This window comes from Calypte anna, chromosome 3, assembly GCF_003957555.1.
Source record: "Calypte anna isolate BGI_N300 chromosome 3, bCalAnn1_v1.p, whole genome shotgun sequence".
In the NCBI taxonomy this organism is placed as follows: Eukaryota; Metazoa; Chordata; class Aves; order Apodiformes; family Trochilidae; genus Calypte; species Calypte anna.
Window position 1 is genome coordinate 30,743,825 of NC_044246.1, and position 19,772 is coordinate 30,763,596.

General features: G+C 39.0%; 1 protein-coding gene across 1 annotated transcript in view; it reads right to left on the minus strand.

The window, feature by feature from the left end:
* Window positions 1–19,772, minus strand: part of MTHFD1L (methylenetetrahydrofolate dehydrogenase (NADP+ dependent) 1 like) — a 147,613-nt gene that overhangs the window by 65,425 nt on the left and 62,416 nt on the right. The gene's annotated exons all lie outside the window — the stretch shown is intronic.

Here is a 19,772-nt window from a genome sequence, read left to right on the forward strand (position 1 = left end):
AATACATGAATGGACTTTGATCAGAGCAGTCAGGGTGGGAAAATCTCTTGCTCCAGAGGCTCCTGGACCTGACTCCTTGCCAGGCTGTCAGTTTGCCCCCATAATCCCAATCAGTTTACAAGAACCAGTAAATTGTGTTTTCCTTCTCTCCCTTTTGCCATCAGTTGTGCCTCCTGTGCTTAGAAGGGGAACCACAAACAGCCGATTGAACATATCAGGGGTGGAAACCATCAGCAGGGTCAAGGAAGATCAGCTCTGCTGCTGTGGGAGAAAGTATCTCGCTGTTGGCAGCAGGAGCACTTCAGGAAGTCGCAGCCTTTGTGCATTTGTCCTCACCCCATCGCTCCTTTCCAGCCCTTCGTTTTGCACAGGCTGAAACAATTGCCTGCCCAGCTCTGCTGGGAGGGAGGAAATGGCTGCTGAGGATGGAGGAGGAAGCCAGAGATAGCAAACAAGGGGGTGGGCATGCAGGAGGGGAGCACAGGGAACTCTTGAAATAGTAACAGGGCAAGTGTGGCGATTAAAATTCTCAAAAAAATCACTGTAATAAGCCCATTGTCTTTTTCTGAACCTCCCTGAGAAAAACAGACATACTAAACGTGGACACAAACAAAAGCCAAAAACAAAAAGAGAAAGAAAAATAATAAAAGGGGTTCACACAAACACAGTAATTCACAGGAACAAAGCTAATATCAGGATAAGTCGTATTAAAAGCAGAGCTACAGATCAAGTCTGCTTTCCAGTACCCCGCATTCTTCTCCCGTCTCTTATGTGGAACAGTGTGATTAATGAGAACTCTGAGTAAGGAATATATAACCACGATCAATCTTTAATATAAACAACAGATAAACTACCAAGTACTTGAGAGGGTGGGAAAATAATTTGTCTCTTAGGGAGATTGCCAGTGTATACACATAGCAGTCTCCTAACATTTGCAAACGAAGTTTCCAGGGAGTTAACCCTTTTCCATGCCAAGCCTTTTCAAGGGTCAGCTTTCCATAGAGAAAGGAGGACTGGAAGTGTACCTTTCAGAGAGAGAAAAGCAGCAGTGGCTTCAGCCTTCCATCAAGGACAGCAACAGCTCACACAGCACTTCAGGGCTCTCCGGGAGGTGCTCCACACCCTCCAGGCAGCCTCAGCAGCCCGTGCAAATGCCCAGGAAAGGTGTGCAGGGGCACTTCTCCAGCTGTGCATATTCTATTCTTTGCCATGCTTTCCTTTGATATGGAGGGAAAAAACACACTCTTCCCTAAACAATCTAAATCCTGCGTAAGCACCAGAAAAGTTAGCAGAACACTGGTGCTCACCGAGTGAGTGTTACAACAAGGAGAATGGGATTTCTTCATTTGAAGAGGAGGAAAGGGAGAGGAACCTTGATTCTTTCTCCAGTGTGCGGAAGGAAACAGGATGTAGTAGAAAAGCTGCCTGGATGAAAGTTGCTAACTCTGTTTTATTTCCTCTGAGGAACGGTGAGAAGATGGAGTAATATGCCAAGCTATTATATTTAAAAATCTTTGTCCTGAAACATTTAATACAATTACTTTCAGATTGTTTCCTGCTTTCAAATGACAGCATCAATTAAAAACAAATACAGACTATGAATGGGAAGTTTCAGGCTAGCCTACATTTAGAGATTATGAGATAAAACAGCTAATCACTTTAAATGAAACAACAGAAATTTAAAGTAATACATTGGTTCATTTATTTTGGTTATCGTTTTTTGCATATGGTTTGTCAAAAGAAGGTAGTTACAGATTACAGGTGATCTGATGAAGATTTGGGGAACAAATTTCTGTGTAAGAAGATGTAGTCTGCTGTACCTCAGCTGAAGGAAAGATGATGACGTGACTACCCCTACCTGCCTGGACAGAGTCTTTGCCCAGCTTCAGGTCCCCTCCTGGAAAGCCTCTTCATCCTGTCCCCTGCCAAGAGGCCACTTTCCAGCCCCATGAATCCCTGCTACCTGGGCTGCTGCAAGCAGGTAGGGTGGTTATAACATGTGATGATGTTGGCATGATGTCAACTGCTTGCTTTGATTTCCCAGTCACAAACATTTTTCTAATGAAAGCAAAGAGGTAAACGATTTGCCTTCAGTGAGCTCATGGAAAACATAAAGGTGTTTGCATTTCCAGCCTGAGAACAAAATCACATGGCAATATAAGCTGACCCAGATCTGGGATTTTACAGTCCCAGGCCTTGCTTTTCATTCTAGATCCCCTTCTTTCAGTGACAAGGCTGGAAAATGATCCAGACAAGTACTGAAAGGCTATTATCTGGGTGTAATTTTCAATGAGTACAGCTCTCTCAGCTGTCTCGCTGCATGGTCACATAAAGTGTAAAACCTAACTCTACAAATAGTCTGTTGTTTGATTTTATGCTTCAATTTTGCAGTGCAAGTATCACAAGGAACACTAGAATGAAGATTAAAAATTAACATTTCATGTATCAGCAGTGCACTACCATTACATTACTCTTAACAGAGAGCTGTGGGTCAAATCTAGCAATTAACACACACACATATGTATCAGAAATAACCTGCATCAAAATGCTCCAATAAGTTCAAATAATTTCTTTGCATGAAAGATCCATTTGATGGTAAGCAAAAGCTGGGGAAATTCTGCTTTGAAACAACAGCAGGCAAAACACAACACACAATTTCCATGAACCTTTCTACAGCTCATTTATATAGCACTTACTTCGTGCAGTTCAGCTACCAGAATAACCAGTAAACTACTGTTTTCATTCACAGCAAGAAGCCAAAGAATCCAAATTAGTACAAAAGGAAAAGCTCAAAAATGTGGAATTAGGCAATGGTGATGATAAGTGTATTGGATGGTGTAAAATCAGAACAACTGATACTCTTCAGTGAAGCCTCTAATTCCACTTCAGCTTTCAGGCAAATGAACAAATCACTCTGGTGGTTTTGTTTCTTGTTTATAACTACCATAACCTCTTTGTGGAATTACTGCCTTGACAAGCACATCTGGGAATATTTTATCACCTACACAGGACAATAGCTTAAATAGACAGTGTCATGGTTTAAGCAGCTAATCAGATTTCATCATCAGACTTAAGACAAAATACAATTTTTTCTCCACCTAAAAATACATCTATCATGCTATAGCTGCAAAAAGTGATTCCATATTAGCTTCACATTTACGTAGTACTTAAAAGCCTTACTGAAAGTGATGTTTAGAATTTCTTTAAAAGATATTTCTGAAAATACGACTGAACTTCATGCAAATTGAGGGCAATTTCTAGGGAAAGTAGCTTCTCCTTAGTCAGCTCTTTCTATCAACAAATCAGTGTCAAAATAAAACATTTGTACTATAAAGGGCCAAGTCAGATGCATACACGTGAGGCAAGGCTTTAGGACAGAAACTGCAAGTCTGGATTCCTGAACAATATAAAAGGAAATGGAAACTCTGAGCTGCAAGCTGCCATTTACTCCCCACATGTAAACATATCTGTTCTGGTGCAGCTGTCTGCTGCTAAACTCAGGAAAAGAAGAGTTCAAAGTCACAGAAGCACATGAACTGTGAACCTGGAGCTGGAGGCATGCTAGCTGTAAAGTACTGATACGTTCTTGTTTAAGTGAAAAATACCAAGGTACTCAACTGCCAAGATAAACTAGGATGATCAGTGATTTATCTAACAGGATATCATATTTTTGTTAGTATAGCTAGGGATGAATAAACCAGATGTTTGTCCATTCTGACTCTGGCAATTTATCTGATGTGAACTTCCATTATTATGACTGATTTTGGAATGTAAGAGATCCTTTTTTTTTTTTTTTTTCCTAAGAGAGGGAGTTTTCCTGTTCATTATTCTTCTGTCACATTCTCAGATGGCATGCAACACAGGCACTCTCTGCTACCACTACTGGACACAAAGTACAGCAGAAAACTACACATACATGCATATGTTAAGGCTAAACATTTTTCATGCTGTGAAGAAAATAGTTTGCATCAGCTATTGAAGTTTTTACCTCCTCAAGGTACTTTTCACCCTTTGCTAAAGAAGATGCCAGGGCAGCACGTGCTCTGCAGAAGGATGGGCACTGAAAGTTTCTGACTTAATCACAATTCTACACTTTTGACTGGACCAGCAGGTACAGCAGTCCTGGCTTTTTAAGTCAAAAGGATCACATTTTTAACAGCTATAAATGCGTTTTCTTCTTTAAGGAGTTCTGACTAAAATAAATATTCTCAGAAAGCAGATTATATGAAGTTATCTTCAGTAGCAGATTATTATTTACACAAGACTCCCTGCGTGGAAGTCTTGTAGACAGAGAGAGCAGCCCACCTGCATGAACATGTCCAGTGAGACCTGCTATAAATGCATCCTTTCTGGATCCACCAGCATATCCACCAAGCTGCAGTACTCAAACTCTAGGGCTTGAGACCTCTCCTAATATAAATTTCTTCAGAGGAAAAAAACATCTCCAGGAAATTCTCAACTTTTCCACACAAACAAAATCCATCTGCTAAAAACAAAGATTTATATTCAAACTCTGCCATCATACCCCATGACAGTAGCAGTTCAATTCATGCTACCATCCTCATAGGATACTTGTCTCCAGTGGCTGAGAGTCTCAAACTTCAGCTGACTGTCACTGTCTCCAGGCAGCAAAGGGTGAGTGGGGAGCTTGGCTCCCAGGAGTAAATTTCCTCTATGTGCTGATTCCCATGGGACCCTGTAACAAGCTATTTCAATCCTTTGCTCAAAGATTTTCCTTTTTGTGCAAGAGATTAATTTTACCATTGAAATGCAGAGCAGCTTTATGTGAGAAACTAAAGGCTTCAGTATAACATCTCAGAGTTATTAGCTTTTAATATCCATAGCTGTTAGCTTTACAAGATCATCCTATACATTAAACAAACACATAGGTACCATGACTCATATAGATTATTCCCAGACTATAGAGAAAAAATTAGCAGAAAGCTCACTTTATTTACTAAAAGTGAGACCACTGAAGACAACTATTACATCTTGATTGTCTCACAACTAAATGAGACTCTTTGTGGTTTTTAGAGGCCTGCTTCTATATGTATGCTGCATGTACTGGATTTGAAAATCAGGGGGTGGGAGTCAAGCTGAAAACTCCAGGAGCAGCACTGTGTGACAGAAAGCATGCTCTGCACATCTCCATAGCTCTGCTTGCCTCTCCCCTCTTGAAAATATACAGACGTGCAACTGCAGTGATTCCTGATTACAAAGCACCAATTTAGGGCATGATTTTGCACTGCAACTGAACCAAATGAGCACACTGCTCTCCTAAAAGGGCAGCTCCCATTCCCTGTAAATTTTGCCACCTTTCTACCATTTCCTCCTTTCCTCCCTGCGGTCCAGACTTCCCACAGGTTTTGGCACTCATCTAATTGGAAGATAAATGGTTGGGATTTGCTAACCAGAAAACAAACAAGTAGAAAAACAGAGGAAAAAAATAAATCTTTTCCAGTGGGTTAAATCTGAATCAGGTTGAGTGAGGCCAGAGGTGTCTGAACATGTTCAAACAAGCAGGAAAAGCAAATAAGCAGAAGCCGGGAAAGGGAGCGAGATGCATTTCAACAGTGGCAAACTGTTAATTCATCCCTAGCTGCCTTGTCAAACCATATCCAGGTATTTCAAATGTAAAAGTTGACACCTTCTCACAGCTCACAAGTAACGAGCTCATTATTTAGATTTATTACTGGAGATTAAAAATCCAAAGACATCTTAGAAACCAGAAATTATTCATTCTAATAGAAATAAAGCGAGCTGTATGTGGCATCATGCGCTAAATGTTTCTCTGAATTCCCCTGTTAAGTCTGCTGGGTTTTAGAGCCATTTTCTCTTAACTTCTGTGTCCTATAGTCAAGTAAAGACCCATAACTTACAGGCTAAGTGCTGGCCCCTGACATGAATTGTAATGTGTAGCTGAATACACTAACCAAATATGCACAGTTCTCCCTTGTCTAACCTCCTTCTGTTACAATATTAACTACAAAAATTCAAACAAAAGAACAGTGAATTTTAAGTGGCATCCTTTTAACATTCATAGCACATTTCCTTTGAGGTAATAGAATATCATTTGCTCATAAGACAGATGACCACATTTTTAAAATGGAGCACAATTAATGGCACAGGAATAAGGTAATTACATTATCTCATACTTAAGACATCATCATGGCCTTTGGCAAAGAATCATTAGCCTTCTGGTAATTACAAAATTAAAACCTCAACACTTTTTTTTTTTTTTTAATTATTTTTCTTGAGTTCTGTAGAAGGAATAATTAACAGCAGTACTGATGGATCTTCATTGAAGGCCATCCTACATTTCCCTATCTGCAAGGAGATTAATTTATGGTATTCACAATACTACCCTAAACACTTAAAATAAATTTCATCACACCTAAAACATGTTTATCTCTGGGTATCTCACTACGAAACTTTCTTTTTCTCTCCCTTTTAAAGATCCAGCTGGCTGAAGCTCCTGCCACACCTTACATCAAACAAAGCTGACCTCTTCTGAGCTCTCAGGTTAAGGTTAGGGCTCCTCCTAATTCCCTTGGAAGACCTAAGGAAAATGGACTTTGAACATTCTTTGAGAAGTCATGTCACAAACACCTGGAAAACACTGGCTTCAGGGGCTGGGTAGAGCCTGAAGATCTCATCCCTGGAACAATTGTACCCATTTCATCAAATAGCAATGAAGTAACACCTGCCTTAGAATCACAGCACACTGAGTCAAGAAAAAGGAAAGAGAGGATGCAAAAGATCTTATTCTTGAGACAGAACAACACTTCAGTGTGTGCCTTAGAAAATTACATGTTTTCTAAGCAGCGACAGAAATATTACCAGGTGGTGCGTGGCGGTAAAGGCAGTGAATGCCAAAATACATAATTTTTTGCAGCCATACAAGGTACCCTCAGAGACTGTCACAACTCAGACACAAAACCAGCACCACACTGGGCTGCAGGTGCCCATGCACTCCCACACCACCACTTCAGATGGGCCCGGTTCTGAGAGGCAGTGAGACCAGGAAATCCTTGCCAGCCACACACGCTCCTCTGTGTTCTCATCACAAAACAGAAGCTCCTGTGCATGTACTGCAGGAGAGTGGTGCTGGCTGAGGTAGATGCCACACAACAAAGAGCTGCCACTGAATCAGGATGATCAATGCTCCTGTCACTTGGCGCAATCACCCGAAACACGCAAGACACAGAGTCATCAATCACTGCAGTGTAAGCCAACCCCATATGCATTAAACTATTCGCCTTGGGCTGCTGCCTTGTTAAAACTCATTCAGAATCCTTACCAAAGCACACATTTTGAAAAGTATTCCTCACTCTGCCCTTCTGAAATCCTGGGAGTGCTTGCTTATTATGATAATGATTTTGCCCGTGGTGCAGGAACTGTCTTTTCAACATACATGTGAATCCTCCTCCTAGGAGGAAGAACAGGTTCTGGTTTTATTTCATTCCACTGGGTTTTTACTAGGAGACAAAATGCCTTCCCTTTGTGACTGACCTGGGAGAGGACACCATCAACACTATTCTTGACAGATCTACTGAGTCATGTTTTAAAAATTAATGGAAAAGGGCATCTCCTGTTACATATTCCCAGGCAGAACAGTATTCTGCTGCACTAGCAGTTTATCTTAATGAAAAAATGGCCCAGTGAAAAATCTGCTGCAAAGGTTGTAAATTACTCTACAAAACCATTCTGAGAATCTAGCTGGAGAGCTCTTTGCTGGTGAAAATTCTGCAAAGTGTGCAACACATGTTTCAAACACATACAGATTTTAAAGTATCAATACACAGAATGACGTCCCACAGAGAAAGGGTCAGATACTGTTAGTAGTATTTTAGGAGACAGGAAAAAAGCAGTAAGAATACACAGCATAAGCCACAGAAGAGGCTAAAAGAAGCAGGCATGTAAAGCCTGTGATGCTTCACAAACTTTATGTAATAACCTCATGCAGCAAGATACACAGCAGAAACAACTTGGGAAACTGTGGAAGCTTTTCAGATGTAAGCCATCCAGTACCTTCTTCATTAGCTTGGTTGTAATCATCTATATTTTAAAAATAACTTGTACAAAACTAGTATTTGAATCTCTACTCAAAGTTTAATAATGATGGCTTCTTTTAAACTCATTACTATGTATTTACTGTTTTTCCTATAATTTTTGGATGAAGAAAAAGGTCTCAGCTGGTTAAAATTGATGGGAAAAATAACTGTCTATTGAACCATATGTGTGTGCACATGTGTAATATTTCTTACAGAAAGAATTACAAACTGAGGAGAGTAAAGGTATTTAGGTCACACAACAGCAAATCCCACATGGGGAAGGGTTATTTGTACAGGGATTTCCCGATTAAAAGCAAAATCAAAACCAAAACCAACTCAAACCATAATTCTGTCAGTTTACAAGCCAAATTGTTTCAATTGCTCATGGCTAAGCCTTTAATGCCAATTGCAAATTTCTTCACTTAACTAAAATGTAATCAACATGGCACTAGCAACATAATTGCCATTGCAAACTACCTGATACTGTTTTCTTAAATACTTGTACATTATTAGTGGATTCTCCTTTACTAAATATTATAGATTTTTTTTTCTAGTTCCTCTTCATAATTGTCTATCATTATGTCATCTCAGATACTTTTTCATCCTTGGCCCTCCCCTGCATTTTTATGCCTTTTTGCACCTTGAGCAGCGAAGGACCCCAAACCATACACTGAATTCCTAATTGGCTACAGGAAAAGCTGAACTCACAGCCCTTGATTTATGAAGCTGTTACTCAGCCTCTTGGGAGCTCTATTTGAGATGTAGATGGAGGCAGCAGACAGAGGCAGCATCCTCATGCATGCAAAGCATCTGCTCTGTCCCTAAAGCTTCATTCCCACTCAGAGTTTGCAGCTGGGGCTAAGGTGAAGATCCATTATAACCATGTGCCTTCTTATTGCAGGAAATAAATATGAAGCATTTGATATTGTCGTCTTGAATAAAACTGTCAGTATAGCACATGAAGGCTAAAGGGATGGACAAGAAGATCTACCACATCAAAGACAGGCCTCTCAAAATTCAAAAATTGGTGTAACCCACATTATCTATTACTGTATTTCAACCTACTGTGTTTTCTCAACCAAATTAATTACCCAGAAGTTATATAAAGCAGCAAAAATAATATTACAAGGTCAGAGGAGCAAACTGATCCTGATATACCATTTAGATTATTAATCTTTTATGTATTATTTTATATAATCAGAGAACAGTCTCTGAGCACTTTCAAATCTGACCTTCAAAAGCACTTTGGCTACTTGCCAAAGTAACACTATTACCATTAACAAATCATACTGGCCATACATGACCTAGTATTATCTGCAATCTAATTAACATGTTTAGAAACATATTTGTAATCCAAGTCATGAATTCTTGATATTTGAATACATACTAGCTTTAATAAGCTAATAACACCAGGTCACAAGGTTAGATTTGTAAGCAAACCTAATTTCTGCTTTCAAAGAGAAGTAACCATTTTCTGTAAAAATTATTTAGAAATCCTCAGCATAGAATAACACATATGGTCTGTTATTTGAAAAATTAAAATACTCAGCAATTTGAACTCAGCGTACTTACTTAGAAACCACAGTATTTTTCTTTTAGATTGTCTTATAATGGAGTATGTCATAAAATTTATGAGGCAGAACAAATCACCTACAAATAAAAAGCTCAGGAACATTTTGCATGTGTATTTGACTTCCAAGAACATCTGAAGACATACCTTAATCTTCTCTCCAAGTCATGACATTATTTCAGTTAGGCTGGTAGAGAGGGTAGTGCAGCACAAGAAAACACTTCTGAGTTTTGATTCCAACTAAGACAATGTAGCTTTGAACAATTCCCTCAAACACCTACTGACTGAGCTCTCAGCGTGCATGCAGTTATGGATACCAGTGGGAAATGGAAAATAAACTCTGCTAAATATAAACTTGTACTAGATTACACTAAAATTGGGCCAACCCTAATTGCCATAATCAAAAATGGAAGCACATACATTTATGTCTGTATCACGTTTTACATTCGCATTGTATTCTCTGGAGTCTTGAAGATTTAAGTCAACAGTTGACAACATAAATACACACATAAACTAACAATGCTCAGTCTGCATTGGTACATTATTAACAATTTTAATTATAAAAACTTTCAGAAAACAAAGGACTCCTGCCTGCAGGCTCAGAAAATAAAAAGCAAAAAACTTCTGCATCTCTGACATGATGCAAATGACTGAATGAACTTAATTCTTTCAAAAGGGGACCATGAAAAATAGATTTCAGTATCAAAAAGAGAGTTAAAAAAATCTAATTAAGAGCTTTCATATTCAAATGGAATAGCTTGGCTATTTGGCCGAGAAGGCCAACAGCATCCTGGCTGTATCAAAAATAGTGTGTGTATACCTGGCTGGTATCAAAAATAGTGTGGCCAGCAGAAGTGATTTTGCCCCTGTACTCAGCACTGGTGAGTCCACACCTTGAATATTGTGTTCAGTTCTGAGCCCCTCACTATAAGAATAACATTGAGTTGCTAGAGCATATCCAAGGAAGGGCAACAAAACTGGTGAAAGGTCTAGAGCACAAGTCTAACAAGGACCAGGTGAGGGAACTGGGATTTTTTAGTCTGGATTAATGGAAGCTGAGGGGAAACTTTATTAGTCTCTACAGCTACCTGAAAGGAGGTCATAGTGAGGTGGGGACTGGTCTCTTTTGCAAAGTAGCAAGCAATAGAACAAGGTGAAATGGCTTCACGTTGTGCCAGGGCGGATTTAATTTAGAAATTAGGGAACATTTCTTTACCAAAAGGATTTTCAGGCACTGGGACAGGCTGCCCACAGAAGATGGTGGAGCTGCTATCCCTGGAGATATTAAAAGATGTAGATATGGTGTTTAGGGACATGGTTTAGTGATGGACTTGGCAGTGTGCTGGATTAACAGTTGGACTTGATGATATTAAAGGTCTTTTCAAACCTAAACAATTCTATGATTCTGTGATTCTAAATGATATTAAAAATAAACCATCCACTAAAACTAAAATTAAGCCTTTGAAATGGGACTTGAACTTTTTATGCATACTCTGCCCTGCTGCCCCTTGCTAAAGGGTGTAAGTAAATATGAAATACAAATGGAGACAGGATGATGGATTTTCTGCCAAATAGCCCTAAGAAAAAGTAATACTGTTAGCTAGGGAGCCTGCTTTTATTTCCTTTGCCAAGTGATGAATTCAGAGACTTCCTGCCATATATGATGCTTTACTGTTTGCATTTTTTTCTCTGGTTCTTCTAATAAGTAAAAGCGATACAACCAGCAGGTAAGGAAAGAACAAAAGGAACTGCTTATTTGGTTTTTATGTGTTATGGGTTTTCAAACTAGGTAAGGTTGCTAGCTTGGGGAAGGAAGGGAAAATAAATAGGACATAAGTTGCAATGTCATCAGTTTCTACTCAGTAGAAAGTTATTTTATTTATCAGGAACTGGGCAGTGCCTCTACTTTCTGAATGAATGGCAGATCCTTCCTATCTATTTTTACCTCTGGATAACTGTCCTGAGACCCAGAATAATGGATAGCCCTTAACAGTTGTACACACTTTTAATTTATGAATGTCATTGACAGAGGAAAAGAGTTGTGTTAAGCTCCAACATGTTGCAGAAGAGGTCAGCAAACAGAGCATTAAAATACCATGTCAGCTTGTCAGTGAATTCCTGATACATGTTTAAGTACTGGCAGCTGCCAAGGCTCTACAAAAGCCCTTGTAACATCAGAGTTGCTAACTCTGTAGTGCTTGGTATCTCTACATTTGCTATCATGAGAGAGTTCTTCCCCTAAGAAAGTTCATAAACTGAATTTAAAAAAGGGAAGAATGAGATTACATATGCAGGCAAGGAGGCTGAAATTATTTGCTTATGGCCACAAAGCTAGTCAAGGATAGAGGTGGTAACAAGATATATGCCTCCTGACATAAACTACATTGCCCTAGACATGTAGTTTAGAGTAGTCTGATAGTACATATAGTAGGTTTCAAGAGATTGGCAGGGAAAACATGGACTCTGAACACACAAAAATATAAGAAAAGCTTTGATTCTCATTTGGCATAATAATTTCTAAATTATTCAAGACTAGTTTAAGCATTTTCTGCAAATAGAACTAATTTAAATCATTGTTACTTCACTTTTGTGGCACCAACCCATGAGCAAGGGTTGCATGATTTGCACCCAGGTTATTTGTGACATGGCAGTAAGTGAACTCAGCTTTCAGGAAGTTTTACTTCTTGTCAATGAAGGAAAATGTGTTGCACAACATCTTGTCATCTTTCCATCTTAATGGGTAAGAATATTTGCTAAGATTTTAAATGCAAAGGGAAATAGGAATTTTTTGTTTGTTTGTTTCCACTTTATGACACAGGAAAGAAATGGAATTTAGTTTTACTTTGGCAAATGTGAAGGAAGAAATGGACACCTGGGATGTGAATGGAATCATCATCTAGAAGTGAATGGCAAAGATTCACAGATGATCCAGCAGTAACAGTATCTTATTTTGCAGTTTGTGGTACCACTGTGCTTTGTATTATTAGACCATGATTTCAAGAGACTTGCAGTAATACTGACTGATAGAGTATCAACACCTTCCTTCTCAACACCACACTGCCACAGTTGTGCTAAACACAGCTGCTTGAGCAGCTGCACTGTGAATAGGCTCACAGAAAACACTTAGTTTTGAACACCCCTTATCTAATTGGTAGCACACACATTTCAAACTACACTATAACACCTACACTGGTAATACTGTCAACCACCTTGTACCGTGAAGATTATCCTTGCTTTTCAGACTAAATAACTACAGTTCCCACATTTGCTCCTCATACAACATGCCCTCCAAATGCCTCACCAGCCTCATAGCTCTTCTCTAGACATGCTCAAGGACCTCAAGGTCCTTCATATACTGTGGCACCCAGAACTGAGCACAGTGCTCAAGCTGTGGCCTCACCAGGGCTGAGTACAGGGGCATGAGCACTTCCCTACCTCTGAAGAGTCACTCAGTGGAAATAATTAAATAATTCCTAATTTTATCAAGCAAAAAAAAAAAAAAAAGAAATTAAAAAGAAATCCTTGAACTCAACATTTGAACGTAATAACATCACATGTAAAACTGGTGCCAAAATAAGGTTAGCCGAAGTGTTCGCTCCTTATTTCCTTTTTTTGGGGGGGGAAAAAACTACCTCTCAGTAGATAGTTTGAAGAGTCTTATGACATTAAAAAAAAAATCTACCTAAGCTTATTCACTTAAAGTATTAAACACATATTATTTTCATAAGGTGGTTTATAAACTTGTTATACAATGTCTACTCTGAGACCATGCAAAAATGATACCCTTTGAATTACAACTTTGTATGTACCAAACAGATAGTTAGAGCAGTTAGGATAACTAGTTTATTCCAGAAAGAGTCTCAGCACACTAAAAAATGTCAGTTACTTAGTTTAGAAAAATTTACTGCTTCTATTTGAGTTTGTAGCATTAAAAGTGTGTGACAAAGTCTTTCCAGTTACACCAAGTGGATCAACTAAAAAAAGACACAGAAAGTGAAGCTTTTTTAAGAAAGTCACCAGTATCTAGCAGTAACCCTCCTCATAATTTGAGAGTGGTCAGACACTGGTACAGGTTGCCCAGGGAAGCTGCGGCTGCCCCCTCCCTGGAAGTGTTCAAGGCCAGGCTGGATGGGGCTTTGAGCAACCTGGTCTGGTGGGAGGTGTCCCTGCCCATGCTGAGGGGTTGGAACTAACCCTCTTTAAGGTTCCTTCCAACCCAAACCGTTCTATGATTTTTCATAACCTTGATAAGACACCAGGGAAGACAAAATCACACTCAATTTTGCCTGGAACAGTGTGCTTTCAGCACTGAATGGGATGTGCTTACTAGGAGGAGGAAAGAAAGCAACCACCAAACATATAATCCAAGCCTGAAAAACAAATTTCAGAAGAACTTTGGTTTAGGATTCCAAAAACAAATACATGCTTCACTTTTCCTGTGATTTACAACTCCTTTCATAAGCTGAAACACCCTCAAGGTATTACAGAGATGGATGGGAGCTTCGGCAGGCTGTTGAGCTGTTTATTGCAATAATTTCTGACACACTGACAAATGTGACTCAGAAAAACTAATTTTTCTTCCTCTTTCATTCTGTAAGCCTCCAAAACACCTCTTGGGCAGCCTGCATCCACTGACTGAAAAACCTAACAGTTCATCCTTTCTATTCACCTTAATAGAGTATTAAGAAAAAAATCTCACTGATGCAGAAAAGGAAACTGGACTTTTAGAAAGTATTTTGTGGCTTTAAGCCAAGAGAGGAGGAATGATCAGCAGAGTGATGTGGTGTAAGAAGCCCTGACAGTGTTAAATGTGTTAAGCATCAGAAATTATTCTTCCTGAGCCAAGCACCAGCATCACAAGGAGTGACCAGTTCTATTCTGTGTTGATACCAAAATTTCCCTGTCATTATTTTGGTTTATTGATATCTGCTTTTCTTTCTTAGGAAGGTTGTCTGAATATAGGCAGTAAACAAGGAACACTTTGTCCTCATGGCATGCTTGAAGTTAGTATGGGTTCTGTAGTCTAGTCCCCTCCATTTCTGGGTGCAGTTCAAGACTCCACTCTCTCAACAAAACTCTGTCACTAGAGATTCATTTGAGATAACAGCAACCTGAATAAATTCCATCTCAATTATGCTTATTTGCACTTTTCCTCTGCTTCTCCTGACATGAGATATGCCTTCTGAAATCTACAGAACCTCTTGCCATTTGTTTACTTATAAACGAAACCAAGAATCTTTTTCCTCTTAGGAAACAATCACAAAAAGAAAAACCCAAAACTGCTGTGTGAGCAGGACAGCAGTACTACTGTTATAAAGGCATTTTCCTGTGCTTTGTCAGTTGCCCATCTGTAGGCACTCACTTGTCACCTCTTGCCCTCTAACTAGCAAGTCTTTCCAGGACAAGAACTTTAATTTTTGTTCTGCATACACACAGTGCTTATGACTGGGACTCTTTAACTGGCAACAGTCACAGACTGGTTTAACCCATACGTTGTTTCCCAAATCCTTGACAAGCATGTGTGTGCATGTTTAAGTTAAACACACCACACACTGTTATGGGAAATGTTTCTATCCTATAATGCAGCATGCTATTTGACAAAATATTTTCAAGAACACTTTCATCCGTAAATACTGCCATATTTGGAGTTAAAATCAAGCATTTTACACACACATCATATATACCATTTGTCCAAATAGGGGACTTCTGCTGTCAGAGAAACAAATGCAACAATTCTTTGTTCACTTAAGGTAATCACTGTAGCCGACACATCCAGAAACTCAGTTAAGGTTCTGATTTGCAAAAAGTGCCATGACATTTCTGAAACAATTAAAATCCTTCTCAAAGTAATGGTGCGAAACTACAGAGAAAAGAAAGATGAAGCAAGGAAGTCATTTCAGAAGAGCACTTCCAGCAAGTCGAAATGAACTCCCCTGAACCATGAGATAAGAACACAAGCACAAGGAGAAATAATGGAAAACTGAAGCCTTATAGAAGTGGCAAATTTATTCTCAAGGCTGCCAGTAAAAAATTCAGTTGCAATTTACAGCAGGTGTGGCCTTCAGACTTGAACAATTTCTGCAAATCAGCCATGAGGTTGGTGCTCCTACATTAGAGGATGGTGATGAAGAACAAAAGTGCAGTGAAAGAGGATAGCATCACAAAACAAAAAACCCCAAAAGAATTAATTCCCTAAATACAGATTAAGATATATTTCCCCACTCAGTCATAGCACAGGACTCGGCTTAATTGCCAAGGCTCCTTTCCCTGCCAATGCTGCAATGTCAGATATCTTTGCTGTTAAACATTTAAGTTCAACCAGAGGTAAGAGATGTAGAATTGGTTAAACAGGACAGTTTAAGCAACCTTTAATACAAAAGGAAAACTAAATGTCAGAAACAGACCCCAGGCTGCTGCCAGAGGGGCTAAAGAGACATGTGAGAGACCACAAAGCTCCGATAGTAACTGTGAAGATTGGCACATTCCATGTGCTGCAGTGCAACACCTCCTGGTTCACTGGCAGGGCTGAGCTACACAGAAGCCATCCTCAACAGGACACACTTGCTCACAGCAGGGGTGGAGGGAATTTGCAGGGAAACAGACCCAAGGCTGTAAAAAGGCTGAGAAGACAAATAAGTACAAGGTAGCCAGTGCTAGCCAAGACATTGCACTGAAAGTTTGTGGCAAAACTGGTACCAAGAGAACGCAAAATTAGAGGAAAATGACTGAGTTGTCAGTATATAGCAACAAGGCTCAGGGAAGAGGGAATGGATCAGCTGAGCTAAAAACTCGAAGCTCTCTCGAACTTAATGAGGGTCTGTGATTTACTTAGATACCTGAAACTGAAGCAGGGAATGCCTTCAATTACTGAGAATTCACAGCAGGATTCAATGGTTAAACCTTCTTTAGCTTTTTTTTAATCCAAACCTTCTACATTATTGTTAGCTAACACTACTCAAAAGGCACAGCACATTACAATTCCAGCTGCAAAGCAAGCAGAGAAACAGGCAATGCAAAGCCAGAGAGAGAAAGTGAAGTTTCAAAAGAAATGTTAAAAGAACATTTACAGAGGATTTTTTTTTCCCTTGGCCATGGCACACTGTCTCATTAATAGTGAGATCTACACAAGAGATTGGTTCTTTGCTGTTGGCTGTCCCAGCTCAGCCTTCCCTGCACCAGCCCTGGTGTTTTTGTGACTTTGGGCTGAACTGCTTCTGTGTTAAGTCAGCAGAAAACTAAGCCAAAAAAAAGGGCAATAGGTTTCTGCTGGGATGTCATGCAGAAACAGTTCAGCACAGTCTGAGAGAGGAGACAGGCAAAGCTGCTCTAGCAATGCAGGCTCAGTCTTGATTAGCTAGTGCATCCACAGTAGCTCTACTGGCACTTTAAAGCTCCAGATGAAGTTATAATATTATAAATATTTATTTCAGCAAAACCGCTATCTTATGTGGCATTAACTCATCCCTGTTGCATGCATAACCCTTTGCCCAGCCACTCTCTGTGAAGGGAAGGAAGAGGATTTTTTTTGTTGTTGTAGTTATTTTCAGTCAAGTCCAACTCTCTGTTTTAGCTTATCACTTGGCTCTATAAACAGGTGTGCTGGCAAGTGAGGAGTTACACAGGACTGGGAAAAAGCATCTGGAGGAAGGAGGCTGCTTAAGCCACAACAGAAAATTTAAAATACCTATATTTGTGAAACCCTGGCGCATGTTCAGGCCATTATATTCTCCTTAGTATTGTCTACACACTTAGCAGGAGGTTCTGCTCTAAAGTAAGTATGGCTTAAGTAAAAAATAAAATGCTAAATACATATAAAATGATAATTTTAAAAATTAATAATATATAAAATATAACACAAATAATAAAGGTAGAAATATTACTTGTATATCATCACACCATCTCACAGTAGGTGATCTGGCATACATACATTAACACATTTATTCACTTACCCAGGAAATTAATTAAATTTCAAACCCTGTCACAGATTTTTTATATTCCTGCTTTGGATACAGATGCACAAAGCTGAGAACCAACCTCATAGCTTATGGTCCCTAAAATGCCTCTGCTGGACATGCAGTTCTACCACTAACTTTGAGGTATTTCCAGCACCTCTTGGACTCTTTCATGAGCTTACACAACTAAACAGCATGGCAAACCATGGCCTACAATTGTTCATACAAGAATCTGCCAAGTGCCAGATACAGTGCAAGGAAATGATGAAGTGCACGAGAAGAGCGGCAAAACAGAGACACGGAATAGTGAAAATTTTTACATTGAACAAAAGTGAATAAATAAACTTGTTCAGCTAGTTACAAAACTGCAGCAAAGCTGTCCTGCATTCCTTCTGTCAGAATTAACCACAGGTTCAGTTTTCCCCACAGAATTCCAGCAGCATTACAGGCTACAGGCACCCACCACACCAAGCAGAGGGCAGTATGGACTGGTGCACACTCTCATTTTAGACTTCAGTTGTGCAGGGTAGGAGAAGTATTCAATAAGCCAACAAATGTAACCTGTAGTCACTACCTGTGTGCTCTGACTGGTTACCAGAAATAAGATGTGTTTTTTTAAACATGAAGCTTATAGCAATTACAACCACTGGAAAAACTACTTACACTTGTGACTGCCTATGAAGTTTATTTAATAGGCCACTCTAGGAACTATTGCTTTTAATAATCTAACAAGGATCTAAAAATCCTGCTGAAGTTCCTTGCTCAGCAGAGAAAAGCCACTCTCATTTTGAAGCCAGTTTCACAGGGATTTGTGTTCTGTAAAATAAAAACTGGGAAAGAGCCTTTCTCTGGCAACACACAAAGGTTCTCATCTATTGCAGCTACACTGCTTTATTTCCCAACAAAGAAACTGGGCCAAAGACAAGCAAAGCATGTAAGAGTGTTAAAGACAAACAGGTGGGATAAAAAAAGAAAAAAAAAAAAATAGAAAAGCATGAAATTCAAGGAAGAAATCCCAGTGCCTGAAGGAAGCACCAAATGAAGGGGAATCTAAATCCAAGGCGACAGTTTTTGGACTCCAAAATCTGGATCAAGACTCACGACTGCCACCAGCCTCCTTCCATTCAGATGATACAAAACAGCTTTAGCACTTGAAGGGACAAAGTCACAGAAACAAAGTCACATCACCAAGCCTATGAAAAATTTTAGCTACTTTGCTTTTCATTCCATATAAATCCAAATGTGACTTAATGAAATACCGATTCTATTGTCATTAAATAAAATTATTTAGAATCCAAAATGTTCTTACTTTGAATAGATATTTGATTATTAAAGAGAAATAAAGAATCTTCAACTGTACAACAGTAACACTGGAGAAAATAACACTTTTCCATGACATGTAAAAAAGGAAACACAAACACATAACACATGTCCAAACTACCTTGAAAACCTCGTGTTTCACCACCTTTAACTTCAATGCATCAATTTCTTACACAGGTCAGCATTCCCCTAGCTACTCCTACCTAAACATAAGAAATGAGAGCAGAATATGGAATCAAATTTTTCCCAAGAATGCTTTGGTTTAGCAAGTATTACAAGCAGTTCTCCAACAATCTTTGCAAATTAGATGGAATTAGAAGGGCAGAGGTTAGCCAAACTGAATCTAGGAACTGATGTTGTTAATAATACCCTAAACAAGGATCTAAAAATAATTCTGTGCAATTTGCTGCTCCATTGCAAAAAAAGGATGGAGACCAATTATTCTAGGCACAGAATACTTAGGGAGATCAGAAACTTACTTCTACAGAGATGAACAAGCAAAAATGAGAAAAGAGAAAATAAATCAATATTCTTTAAAAACAAGAAAGCCCTCAAGATAGTGGAATACACATAAATAGAGTTTTTGTTATTCAGAGAATAACAAAGTGACACTTTATGCTTTTTTTTTTCTTTTTTTCAAAGTAGGTATGATCTACAAGAGGTTTAAATCCTTTGGCTTTTATTGGTATTAATTTTGATTATTTTTTAAGATTTCTGTAGGAAAATATCACTATCTTCTTGTTCAGTAGTTAACAACTTTGTATAAGAAACCATTCTATTATCTATCTGTAAATATAAAGGTTGGTTAATATAACAAAATCTATACACACACTCTATACCTGTAAAAAACTCCCCCAGCATTTCTACGATTACCAA